This window comes from Podarcis vaucheri (assembly GCF_965113315.1).
Source record: "Podarcis vaucheri genome assembly, chromosome: 2".
Lineage (NCBI taxonomy): Eukaryota > Metazoa > Chordata > Lepidosauria > Squamata > Lacertidae > Podarcis > Podarcis vaucheri.
The window spans coordinates 134,181,666-134,194,826 of record NC_138760.1 but is presented as its reverse complement, the minus strand read 5'-3'; the positions used below and the strand labels follow the sequence as shown (position 1 = coordinate 134,194,826).

The 13,161-nt window shown below is 43.2% G+C and overlaps 3 protein-coding genes across 7 annotated transcripts in view; 1 reads left to right on the top strand and 2 right to left on the bottom strand.

The window, feature by feature from the left end:
- Positions 1-13,161, top strand: part of LOC309525751 (uncharacterized protein) — a 375,811-nt gene that overhangs the window by 148,624 nt on the left and 214,026 nt on the right. The gene's annotated exons all lie outside the window — the stretch shown is intronic.
- The window catches only part of LOC309525793 (uncharacterized protein), a 243,835-nt gene that overhangs the window by 23,880 nt on the left and 206,794 nt on the right, over positions 1-13,161 (bottom strand). The gene's annotated exons all lie outside the window — the stretch shown is intronic.
- LOC309525798 (uncharacterized protein) overlaps positions 1-13,161 on the bottom strand; it is a 31,807-nt gene that overhangs the window by 7,232 nt on the left and 11,414 nt on the right. The window contains exon 2 of the mRNA XM_082211381.1: positions 12,962-13,136. The gene's annotated coding sequence lies outside the window, so the exon portion shown is untranslated. The remainder of the gene's footprint in view (positions 1-12,961; positions 13,137-13,161) is intronic.

The window sequence follows — 13,161 nt, the reverse complement described above, 5'->3', positions numbered from 1 at the left end:
GCATTGGATTCATCGCCCGCTTTCTCCTCCAAGGAGCTCCTGGGGGCGCGCGTGGTTCTCCCCGTGTTATCCTCGCAACAACAGCCCTGCGAGGTGGGTCAGGCGAGTGGCCCAAGGGAGCACCCAGGGATTGTCCTGGCCAGGTGGGGTGATTTGAACCCTGCTCTCTGCCCGGTCTTCGTCCTCATTTAGCCCCCACATGTGCATGACTGTGCGTGACTGAGGTTTTCCCCCCTCGTCTTGGCTATGGTGTGAGTCTGTGCTGGTAATTAATGGGGTTCTGCCTTCGGAGAAGATGAGCCAGCCCTCAAGGAGGTGATTATGTAATTTGCTAGCAATTCATGTCCCTCCCGGCGTGACGCTGCGCGCTGACGTCACGGGGCTGTAATGGTGGTGTGCCTCGAGATTTTTTTCATGAAACAAGTGTGCCTTTGCCCAAAAAAGGTTGGGAAACACTGATCTAGAGGTCTGGCACCTAAGACTAGAAAGGTGGAAATCTGCCCAAAGACCTGCTCCGACCATAATGTGGTAAAGATGGATATGACACTATTACCAACCGGCTCCTTTAGATGGAAAATGAATGACAATTTGTTTAAAGGTAAAGGTAAAGGTACCCCTGCCCGTATGGGCCAGTCTTGACAGACTCTGGGGTTGTGCGCCCATCTCACTCAAGAGGCCGGGGGCCAGCGCTGTCTGCAGACACTTCCGGGTCACGTGGCCAGCGTGACAAGCTGCATCTGGCGAGCCAGCGCAGCACACGGAAACGCCGTTTACCTTCCCGCTTGTAAGCGGTCCCTATTTATCTACTTGCACCTGGGGGTGCTTTCGAACTGCTAGGTTGGCAGGCGCTGGGACCGAGCAACGGGAGCGCACCCCGCCGTGGGGATTCGAACCGCCGACCTTTCGATCGGCAAGCCCTAGGTGCTGAGGCTTTTACCCACAGCGCCACCCGCGTCCCTTGTTTAGAGACAATTTGTTTAGAGATCAGGAAATCATTAAGAAGGCCCAAAAAGCTTTGAAGGACTATTTTGAGATAAATTTGAACACTTCGGTGGAAAAAAGAACTATCTGGGACGCAAGCAAGGCCGTGATGAGGGGGTTCTTGATACAACAGAACGCTGTAAAGAAAAGGACACAAAATGAGAAAAAAGACAAGATCTTGGAGAAAATTAAAGAACTAGAGAAGTTAAGATCTAACCCGAAGTCACAGCAGATTCTGAGAGAAATTAAACTATACCAAGCACAATATTCCAAACTGATAAATCAGGAAATAGAGTGGAAAGTTAAACTAATGAAACAAAAAACATTTGAATCTGTGAACAAATGTGGGAAACTGCTAGCTTGGCAGTTGAAGAAAAGACAAAAACAAAATACAGTTACTAATTTAGAGATTGAAGGAAGAAACATTCAGAACCCCGTGGATATTAGAAAATGTTTCCAGAGATACTTTAAAAAACTATATACACAAGGGCCACAAGATGAGGCTGGGATTAAACAATTTTTGGAAAAGAATGGACTACCAAAATTGTCACAAGAAAATAGATCAATCCTGAATTGTAAAATAACACCACAAGAGATTGAAATTGCCATTCAGAACATGAAATTGGGCAAATCTCCAGGGCCAGATGGGCTGACCTCCAAGTATTACAGGACATTGAAGGACTATTTGATACGACCACTGATGGAGGTCTGCAATGAAATTTTGGAGGGGAAGAAGGCGCCGGAATCGTGGAAAGAAGCCTTCATCACTTTGATACCAAAATCGGAAGCTGAAAAGACACAACTGAAGAACTACCGTCCCATCTCCCTCTTAAATGTGGATTACAAAATATTTGCAGATATTCTAGCAAGTAGATTTTAAAAAGTTTTAAATGAAGTAATCCATAAAGACCAGGCAGGCTTTCTCCCAGGTAGACATCTGTTTGCTAACACAAGGAACATTATCGACATTTTGGAACTCCTGCAAACAGATGTCAACAAAAAAGCAGTGCTAATTTTTATAGATGCGGAGAAGGCCTTCGACAACATCTCTTGGAAATTTATGAAAGGGAACCTAGAAGGGATGGGAGTGGGACTTCCGGTCGGTGCCAGCGCTTAATGGCGGTCCTACCTCCGAGCTCCGGAGAAGGACTGCTCCGCAAGTTCGGGTCTTACCCGCTACGGCGAGCGGGGGACCCCTAAAATCTCAGGCGCTGAAGCCTGAGAACAAGGAGATTCGGTGGGCACCTTTGCGCCCCCCGGTACTGCGAAAGAGCCTTTTTAAAGGCTACGGAGCGGCATCGGGAGTGAGCGCAGTGCTGAGAGTCGTCACCCAGCCTGCGGAGTGAAGCCGCGTCGCCATAAGCGGAGAGCGCCGATTCCTTCCTGAAAGAAAATTTGGACTGAATTCCCGTGAGTAGGAACTGAAAACAATTGGGACCCTTTAAATTCTGAAAATCGGACTAAAAGCGGGGAAGTTAAATCAAGGAAGTCTCCCTCCCCCCGACTGCATGAAAGTGAAAGCAACGGAACTCTAAATCTGCATCCGTTGAAACTTGCTTTTATATAACTAAACCGGACACTCAGACCTTAGATTTCCCCTCTAGCTAGCAGGGCAGAGGGGAGGTGAAAGAAACTTTAGTAACTGCACGACCTATTTACAGTAAAAATCCTCTGCTGTCTCAGTTAACAAAAGTATGAAACGGTCTGCCTTTTAGGACAATAGGACACTGAACTGACTTCCTCCTGTAAAAGTGATACTGCGATACAAAGTTTATACAGTGCCTGGCTACAGTACATCACAAGATGAAACAGTATATATTGGGAAACTGTGGCAATTTGTAGCTACAAGCCTCCAGTTATACTTGCTTTAACTGTGTTAAAAAACTTTTCTTTTTACATCTTTGGATATTCTCCTTTGTCTTTGTACTTGGACATTTTATTTTTGGCCATTTTGATTTGCTCCCCCTAGAGGGTAAAGTAAAACTTGGCACAGCTTGGGACAGTGGAATTTTCCAACGGGGAATAGCTCCCGTGGGAAACGACCTTGACATGAGTGGCTCACAAGAAGAGATAGTTACAAGAGCCAAGACCAAGCAACAACAACAACAACAGCTGCAGCAACAGACAAAGAAAAGAGGCTCAATTTCAGGCGTAACTACTGGATCTGCAGGAACAACAGGACAAGAAAAAGGGACGGCTGTCTCTATGGATGCCGTGACAGAAGCCCTGCTTAAAATAAATCAATCTTTGGAGTCTCTGACAAAACAGACTTCAGAAAATACACAAAAATTAACAGAAATATCAGTAAGACTAAACCAGAATACAGAATCAATAAATAAATTGGTGGAGGAAAATGCTACCACGCGTAAAATTGCTGAAGATGCCAAAGCTACTGCTGAAGGGACACAAGAGAAATTAGAGCCGATCGCTAAGAAGGTTTATGAACACGACGCAACTTTGGCCTTGTGGGAGTTACAGAGAAAAGAGAGAAACTTAAAATTAAGATTGATTCCAGAGAATGAAAGAGACAATCTCGCGGAATATCTGACACGGGAGTTTGTTGACTGCTGGGATCTTGAAGAAGACGAATTCAAAATTACAACAGCTTTCAGACTGGGCAAAAAGCAGGACAGAAAGACCCCGAGAGATTGCCTGATTACATTTAGATCCAAGGACGAAAGAGACAAAATATTAGGACTACACTTTGAAAAGGTCTTGCAAATTGGAAATTCAGCTATACAGATCTTCAAAGATATTCCAAAATATATTCTGGATTTAAGAAACTTCTACAAGGATTTGGCTCTTCTGCTGAAGAAAAACTCTATCCGTTTTAGGTGGGAATTTCCACAAGGACTGTCATTTGACTACAGGGGAAAGAAGGTGAAGATAAAGACTATTCAAGACAAGGACAAATTTTTGGCAAGAAATCAGGAGGACCTGCAGAAGGGGACAGTGGACGTACTTGCAGAACAGAGGAGAGTACTAGACATTCTGAATCTCTCGTTTGGACAAAAACCACCACCATCAGAAGAAGAGCAACAACTTGGAGCTGTTGGAGGAGCTTCAGAAAAATAATAAGATGGCTCTGCAATTCCTTAGTTGGAATTGTAATGGACTTAATGGGCCTCTGAAGAGAAGACAAGTGTTTCATATTTTGAACAGAGAACAACTGGACTTGATATGTCTACAAGAAACTCACATAACTAGAGCCCATAGGAGACTACTTATAAATAAAAGACTAGGACAAGAATTTATTGCATCAGATAAAGTTAAGAAAAGAGGAGTTGTAATATATGTGAAAGAGAAATGGGCCCCAAAAATGATATTTAAAGATGAACAAGGGAGATATCTGGCAGTGGAGATACAAGTACAAGGAGAAAAATTTTTAGTTGTGGGAATCTATGCACCAAATGAAGGTAAATCTGACTTCTTTAAGAGACTTCATGAAACTCTGATGGACTATCTGGATTACAATATGATAATCATGGGAGACATGAATGGTGTGGTCTCCACTAACATGGACAAGGCACAAAGACTAACAGTTAGCAAGGAAGGGAGACTTCCTAAGACTTTTTTCGAAATGACGGAAAACATGGATTTGATAGATATATGGAGAACAAGGAACCCTCTGGAGAGAGAGGGAACCTTTTTCTCTCAAGCAATGATGACCTGGACCAGAATCGATCAAATTTGGATTACTAGTGGTATGGCTCCAAAGGTTAAGAAGGTGGAAATCTGCCCAAAAACTTGCTCCGACCATAATGCCGTGAGGATGGAGATGAAACTTACAACAACTGGTCAATTCAGATGGAGAATGAATGACACCCTCTTTCGAGATAAGGAGATCCTTATGAAGGCCCAAAAAACCCTAAAAGACTACTTTGAAATAAATTTGAGGACCGACGTGGAAAAGAGAGTGATCTGGGACGCAAGTAAAGCAGTGATGAGAGGCTTCTTGATTCAACAAAATTCAATAAAGAGAAAAAAACAAAATGAGAAAAAAGAAAAGATTTTGGAAAAGATAAAGGAAGGAGAGAAAAAATTAAGAACAAAACCAAAGTCCCAGGAGATTTTAAGAGAGATTAAGTTATATCAAACACAATATATGGAATTGATGAACCAAGAGATTGAATGGAAGATAAAACAAATGAAACAAAAGACATTTGAATCAGCAAATAAATGTGGCAAACTTCTGGCATGGCAATTGAAGAAAAGGCAGAAATTGAATACGGTTACAAGCCTAGAAGTGGATGGAAAGAATATATCCAAACCTAATGAGATTAGAAACTGTTTTCTGAGTTATTTTAAAAAGCTATATACTCAAGGTCCGCAAAATGAAGAAGATATAGACAAATTCCTTGATAAATATGGATTACAAAAAATCTCTCATCAAAGTAAGATGGATCTGAACCAGAGAATAACAGAACAAGAGATAGAGGCCGCCATTCAGAACATGCAACTGGGCAAATCTCCAGGACCAGATGGACTGACTTCTAGATATTACAAATCGTTGAAGGAATGGTTGACTCAACCATTAAAAGAAGTTTGTAATGAGATCCTTGAGGGAAAGAAGGCACCTGAATCGTGGAAAGAAGCATATATTTCACTCATACCAAAGACAGAGACTGAAAAGACTCAACTGAAGAACTACCGCCCAATATCACTACTTAATGTGGATTATAAAATTTTTGCAGATATTTTGGCAAAAAGATTTAAAAGAGTGTTGATGGAAAGGATTCATAAGAACCAAGCAGGCTTTCTCCCTAAAAGACACCTGGCAGACAATGTAAGGAATGTAATAGACATTTTGGAAAAGCTAGAGGTGAATATAAACACTAAAGCAGTATTGATTTTTGTGGACGCGGAGAAAGCCTTTGACAATATTTCTTGGAGCTTTATGATGAAGAACCTTCATGGGATGGGGGTAGGCCAAGGTTTTGAGAATGGTATGGCTGCAGTATATTCTGAACAAAAGGCTAAATTGATTGTAAACAACGTAGTAACTGAGGAACTTAAGATAGAAAAAGGAACACGACAGGGGTGCCCAATTTCCCCATTACTTTTTATTTCAGTTCTGGAGGTGTTGCTGAATATGATAAGGAATGACCAGCAGGTTAAAGGAGTGCAGGTCGGAGCTAAACATTACAAGTTAAGAGCGTTTGCAGATGACTTAGTACTGACTTTACAAGAGCCAATCACTAGTACGAAAAAGGTTTTAGAAATAATACAACAGTTTGGCCAGGTAGCTGGATTTAAGTTGAATAAACAAAAAACCAAAGTTTTAGGAAAAAACTTAACAGACATGGAAAAGGAGAAATTCCAAGAAGAGACAGGGCTGACAGTGGTTAAGAAGGTGAAATACCTAGGGGTTTATTTGACATCTAAAAATGTGAATTTGTATAAGGACAATTATGAAAAATGTTGGTCAGAAATCAAAAAAGATCTAGAAATATGGTCAAATTTGAAATTGTCAATGTTAGGCCGAATTGCGGTGATTAAAATGAATGTATTGCCTAGAATGCTATTTTTGTTTCAGACCTTGCAGATTCTTGACAAGATGGAATGTTTCAAGAGGTGGCAGAAAGATATTTCGAAATTTGTCTGGCAGGGCAAAAAGCCCAGAATTAAATTTAAAATACTGACAGATGCAAAAGAAAGAGGGGGTTTTGCCCTGCCGGACTTAAAATTGTACTATGAGGCAGCAGCTTTTTGCTGGCTGAAAGAATGGATGCTCCTCGAGAATACGGACATTTTGGATCTGGAGGGTTTTAACAATGCCTTTGGTTGGCATGCATATTTATGGTATGACAAAGTTAATAGTGCCTTTAAAAATCATATTGTTAGAAAAGCACTATATAATGTTTGGATAAGATATAAAGATCTGTTGGAAAACAAAACCCCTAGATGGGTGTCACCAGTGGAGGCTAAAGCAGTGAAGAAACTCAATATGGAGGTCGGATGGCCGAAGTATTGGGATATTTTGGAACAGGATGGAGATAAGCTTAAACTACAAAGCCATGAGAAATTGAAACATAAAGTACAAAATTGGTTTCAATATCGTCAAATAATGGAGTTTTTTAAACAGGATAGGAAAATTGGCTTCCAGGTGGAAAAATCAAAACTAGAAACTGAGTTACTAGAACCCAATACTAAGATTTTATCTAGAATGTATAACTTGTTGCTGAAATGGAGTACACAGGACGAAACAGTCAAATCGGTTATGATCAAGTGGGCACAGGATGTTGGGCACAATATCATGTCAGCTGACTGGGAATGGTTATGGAACACCGGTATTAAATTCACGGCATGTAATGCCTTAAAGGAAAATATTATGAAAATGGTTTATAGGTGGTACATGACTCCAGTCAAGCTGGCAAAAATTTACCATTTGCCCGATAATAAATGTTGGAAATGTAGAGAGACTGAAGGTACCTTCTATCACCTCTGGTGGACGTGCCCGAAGATTAAGGCTTTCTGGGAAATGATCTATAATGAAATGAAAAAGGTACTTAAATGTACTTTTCCTAAAAAGCCAGAGGCCTTTCTCTTGGGCATTGTCGGCCAATTGGTGTCAAAAGGGGATAGAACTTTTTTTATGTATGCTACAACAGCAGCAAGAATACTCATCGCGAAGTATTGGAAGACACAAGATCTACCCACTCTGGAAGAATGGCAGATGAAAGTGATGGACTATATGACATCGGCTGAGATGACAGGCAGAATCCGCGACCAACGAAAGGAGACGGTGGAAGAAGAATGGAGAAAATTTAAAAGTTACCTTAAGGACTATTATAAACTCAATGAATGTTAAAGTGTTGTGGTTTTCAGAGACAAAGGGATACAGTGGTATAAGGTCAGAATATAGAGAAGACTAGGATGACAGAGGTTGGAAGTAACAATTGGGAGTTGCTAAAAATTATGGACATTGGGATGCAGAAAGGGGGGGGAAGGGGAAGTCCAAGAAAAGAGGCTTATGAAAATATGGTATGAAACTATACGTGTATGTTTGTCTTTTTAAGTGTTTGTTTGTTATTTAAAAACTTTGTAAAACCAATAAAAATTCTATAAAAAAAAATAGAAGGGATGGGAGTGGGACGGGGTTTCGAAAATGGGATTGACGCAATTTATTCAGAACAAAAGGCCAAACTGATAGTCAACAATGTGGTTACAGAAGAGTTTAAAATTGAAAAAGGAACACGACAAGGTTGCCCTATTTCCCCACTGTTATTTATCTCAGTTCTGGAGGTGCTCTTGAACATGATTAGAGGAGACCGGTTGGTGGAAGGAATACAGGTCGGAGCGAAACAATATAAACTCAAAGCTTTTGCAGATGACCTAGTTTTGACTCTGCAGGAGCCAGAATCTAGTACGAAAAGAGTATTACAAATAATCCCAGATTTTGGTCGGGTGGCGGGATTCAAATTAAACAAGCAGAAAACTAAGGTACTGGGAAAAAACTTGACAGATGCAGAGTCAGAATGGTTTCAGAGAGAGACAGAGTTAAATGTGGTTAAGAAAGTTAAATACCTAGGGGTAAAAATAACAGCAAAAAATCTGAGTTTATTTAAGGACAATTATGAGAAATGTTGGTCAGAAATTAAGAGAGATTTAGACAGCTGGACAAGACTAAAACTTTCCTTGTTAGGCCGAATTGCTGCTATCAAGATGAATGTATTGCCAAAAATGTTGTTTCTGTTCCAAACATTACAGATTGTGGATAAGTGGAGAAATCAAAGTTGGAAACGGAATTGTTAGAGCCTAAGACTAAGGTACTTTCAAGAATGTATAACTTGCTGTTAAAATGGAACACACAAGACGAAACGGTAAAATCAGCTATGATAAAGTGGGCACAGGACATTGGGTACAATATTATGTTTGAGGACTGGGAAAGGCTGTGGACTACTGGGTTGAACTTTACTGCTTGTAATGCTTTGAAAGAAAATGTAATGAAAATGATATACAGATGGTACATGACCCCAGTCAAACTTGCAAAAATATACCACTTGCCTGATAATAAGTGTTGGAAATGTAAAGAAAAGGAAGGAACATTCTTTCACCTCTGGTGGACCTGCCCTAAAGTGAAGGCTTTCTGGGAAAAGATATATAATGAACTGAAAAAGGTATTTAAGTATACCTTCTTTAAGAAACCAGAGGCCTTTCTTCTGGGTATGGTAGGCCAAGGGGTGGTAAAGAAGGACCGAACATTCTTTATGTATGCAACAACAGCAGCAAGGATACTTCTCGCGAAGCATTGGGAAACTCAAGATTTACCCACACTGGAAGAATGGCAGATGCAACTGATGGACTATATGCAACTGGCCGAGATGACCGGCAGAATCCGAGATCTGGGAGAGGAGACGGTAGAAGAAGATTGGGAAAAATTTAAGATTTACTTGCAAAAACATTGTAAACTGTACGAATGCTAAGCAGGATGCTTGATTATAAAAAATTTGGCACCATTAAAATAGATGAAGTGAAGTAGGAAGATAAGTTAAAATGTAAGAAAAAATAATTTTTACTTTGGATAAATATTTGGTGAAATTTAATTGATAATTAGACAGTAAGGATGGAAGTAAGGTGATAACTTGCTGGATTAAATTTTTTCTTAACGTGGAAGGTAGGGGCGGGAGATGTGAGGAGGTCATAAGAAGATAAGAAAGTATGTTATGCTTTGATATAATTTTGTTCGTTTTTTATATTGTAACTTAAAAACTTCAATAAAATATTTATTAAAAAAAAAAACTTCCTGGTGCAACTGGACTTCTCCGCGACCCATCCCCTCTGCAGGGAGGTGGGACGAATTCGGATGCTCTGCCCCCACCACTTAATGGATCCAAATGGTTTCCAGAGAATGGTAGGGGATGTTTTATCCCATGTCGATGGCCTTTCAGCTGATTCCCTGGTGGCCCGCTGGAATGTGGCGTTAAACAGGGCTATTGACTGTCTGGCTCCGAAGCGCCCTCTCCGACTGCATGGAGCCTGGACAGCCCCGTGGTTTTCCACGGAACTGAGGGCAATGAAACAATCATTGAGACAGCTAGAGCGCCGGTGGCGGATAACTCATTCCTCCGAATCTGAACGGACACAGGTTAGAGTTCAACGTCGAGCTTACCAAGTGGTGGTAACGACGGCGAAGAAGACTTTCTTCACCGCCTCTATTGCATCTGCAGAAAACAGCAGCAGGAGACTTTTCAGGTGGTTCGCAATTTAGCAGAACCACCTGTTACATTGGGGCCCAGTTGGGCCACATGATCTCCTGCAATTATTTTGCAAAGTTTTTTGCAGATAAAGTCGCTCAGATTCGGGAAGAGGTAGACTCCACCGTGGGAGCAGGGCCGGGGCAGGAGAGTGCTAGAGTCCTGTCTAGTCAAATTGTGTGGGATGAATTCCAATCTGTTACCTCCGAGGATGTGGACAGGCTGCTTGGATGAGTGAAGCCAACCACCTGTCTCCTGGATCCTTGCCCATCCTGGCTTATAAAAGCTAGCTGGGAAGGGCTGGGCGATGGGCTTCATGGGGTGGTGAATGCTTCCATCCGTGAGGGAGCCTTCCCAGACCCGCTGAAAGAGGTGGTTATTAAACCGCTTCTTAAAAAACCATCTTTAGATGCGGCCACGATGGCCAACTATCGCCCAGTCCCAAATCTTCCATTCTTGGGCAAGGTGACTGAGCGAGCGGTTGCCGAACAACTCCAGGCATGCCTGGAAGAAGCGGACCATTTGGATCCCTTCCAATCGGGATTCAGGCCTCACCATGGGACTGAAACTGCCTTGGTCGCACTGGTTGATGATCTCCGGAGGGCTAGGGACAAAGGTGAGAGCTGTTTCCTAGTTCTGCTGGATCTCTCAGCGGCGTTTGATACCATCGACCATAACATCCTTCTGGACTGTCTTGAGGGGCTGGGAGCTGGGGGCACTGTCATACAGTGCTTCCACTCCTTCCTCCTGGGCGGTGTTCAGAAAATGGTGGTGGGGGATGAGTGTTCAGACCCCTGGGCTCTCACTTGTGGGGTGCCTCAGGGTTCCGTCCTCTTCCCCGTGCTTTTTAACATCTATATGAAGCTGCTGGGAGAGATCATCAGGGGGTTTGGGCTGGGTGTTCATCAGTATGCGGATGATACCCAGCTCTACCTCTCTTTTAAATCAGAACCAGTGAAGGCGGTGAAGGTCCTGTGTGAGTTTCTGGAGGCGGTTGGAGGATGGATGGCGGCTAACAGATTGAGGTTGAACCCTGACAAGACAGAAGTACTGTTTTTGGGGGACAGGAGGCGGGCAAGTGTGGAGGATTCCCTGGTCCTGAATGGGGTAACTGTGCCCCTGAATGACCAGGTGTGCAGCCTGGGAATCATTTTGGACTCACAGCTGTCCATGGAGCCTCAGGTCAAATCTGTGTCCAGGGCAGCTGTTTACCAGCTCCATCTGGTACATAGGCTGAGACCCTATCTGCCTGCAGACTGTCTCGCCAGAGTGGTGCATGCTCTGGTTATCTCCCGCTTGGACTACTGCAATGCGCTATATGTGGGGCTACCTTTGAAGGTGACCTGGAAACTACAACTAATCCAGAATGCGGCAGCTAGACTGGTGACTGGGAGCGGCTGCCGAAACCATATAACACCGGTCTTGAAGGACCTACATTGGCTCCCAATACGTTTCCGAGCACAATTCAAAGTGTTGGTGCTGACCTTTAAAGCCCTAAATGGCCTCAGTCCAGTATATCTGAAGGAGTGTCTCCACCCCCATCGTTCTTACCCGGACACTGAGGTCCAGCACCAAGGGCCTTCTGGTGGTTCCCTCACTGCGAGAAGCCAAGTTACAGGGAACCAGGCAGAGGGCCTTCTCGGTAGTGGCGCCCTCGCTGTGGAATGCCCTCCCACCAGATGTCAAAGAGAACAACTACCAGACTTTTAGAATACATCGGAAGGCGGCCCAGTTTAGGGAGGCTTTTAATGTTTGATGTAATACAGTATTTAAAAAAAAAAAAAAAATTTGGAAGCTGCCCAGAGTGGCTGGGGAAGCCCAGTCAGATGGGCGGGGAATGAATAAACAAACAAACAAACAAACAAACAAACAAATATTTATGCTGAGCTCTCTGGTCAGGATCCAGCAACGTCCACGCCTCGTCTGTGAAACAAACAGCAACACCTTCACCTGAACACTCCCCATCAGAAGCTATCTCAATCTGGTTGGTCTAAATTTAAATTTATATGTAAATCTCTTTCTTCACTTTGAGCCCCCCCCCTCCCATTTTCATGATAAGACCAACTCTGTATTGTTTCATTGGTAACAGAAGAGGGAAAATGACTATGACTCACTTAATCTAAGCACAACGGCCACAAGAGCTCCAGTCTAGGCATTTGGCTCTGCGATGTTGAATGTTCTCTGTGCTCTCCTGTTTCCCCTTTTTTTGTTTCAGTTGAAAGCAATTCATGGACCCAGAACTCATACACTGACCACTAATGATGAACTATATGTTATAGATACTCCTGCAAATTTATTCTGCTATGTTTGAGATATACAGACTCAGCCTACATATTTGTATCGTCTATTATTCCTATGTTCCCTGTTTTATAAAGTTAATAAAAGTTATACAAAAAGAAGAGGAAAAGGCAACACACGGAGGCCCCATCTGAGTTCACACTGCACAGCAGGATCAGGTTCCTTTAAGGAGTCCAGTGCTGCGCGATGGATCAGTGAGTTGTCAGAGATTGGTAGGGCATTCAGATCACAGAACTGGTTTTAGACCTTTTGAGCTGCCAATACATCGCGTTGGCCGGGGAGCTGTGACCTATTCCTAGCTGAAATTGCCTGCAGATGACAAAGGCGCAGGCAGGCAGGGAGGCAGGTGGGGGAGCCCGAAAAGGTGCCTCCCTTCTCCATCTCCATCCGCCTGCCTGCCTCCCCCCACCCCCAAGCTGAGCAAGCCCCAATTCCTCTCTGGCTCCATCCCTCCAGGTCCCCATCTCCACTCCCCTGGGACTCACCAGATCTCTCAGAGGTCCCTGGGAGGGAATGCTCAGAGGTTGTGGGGAGGGATGCAGGAGACAACCTGACCAGGTCAACCGTCTATCTTACCCCCTTCCATCCTCGCTAGCTTTGCAGGATCCGTCTCTTTCATCCTTCCTGAGGAGTCAAGGAGCCAAAACGAGCTGCAGGGTCCTGGAAGAGAGGAAGAAGCAAAGGG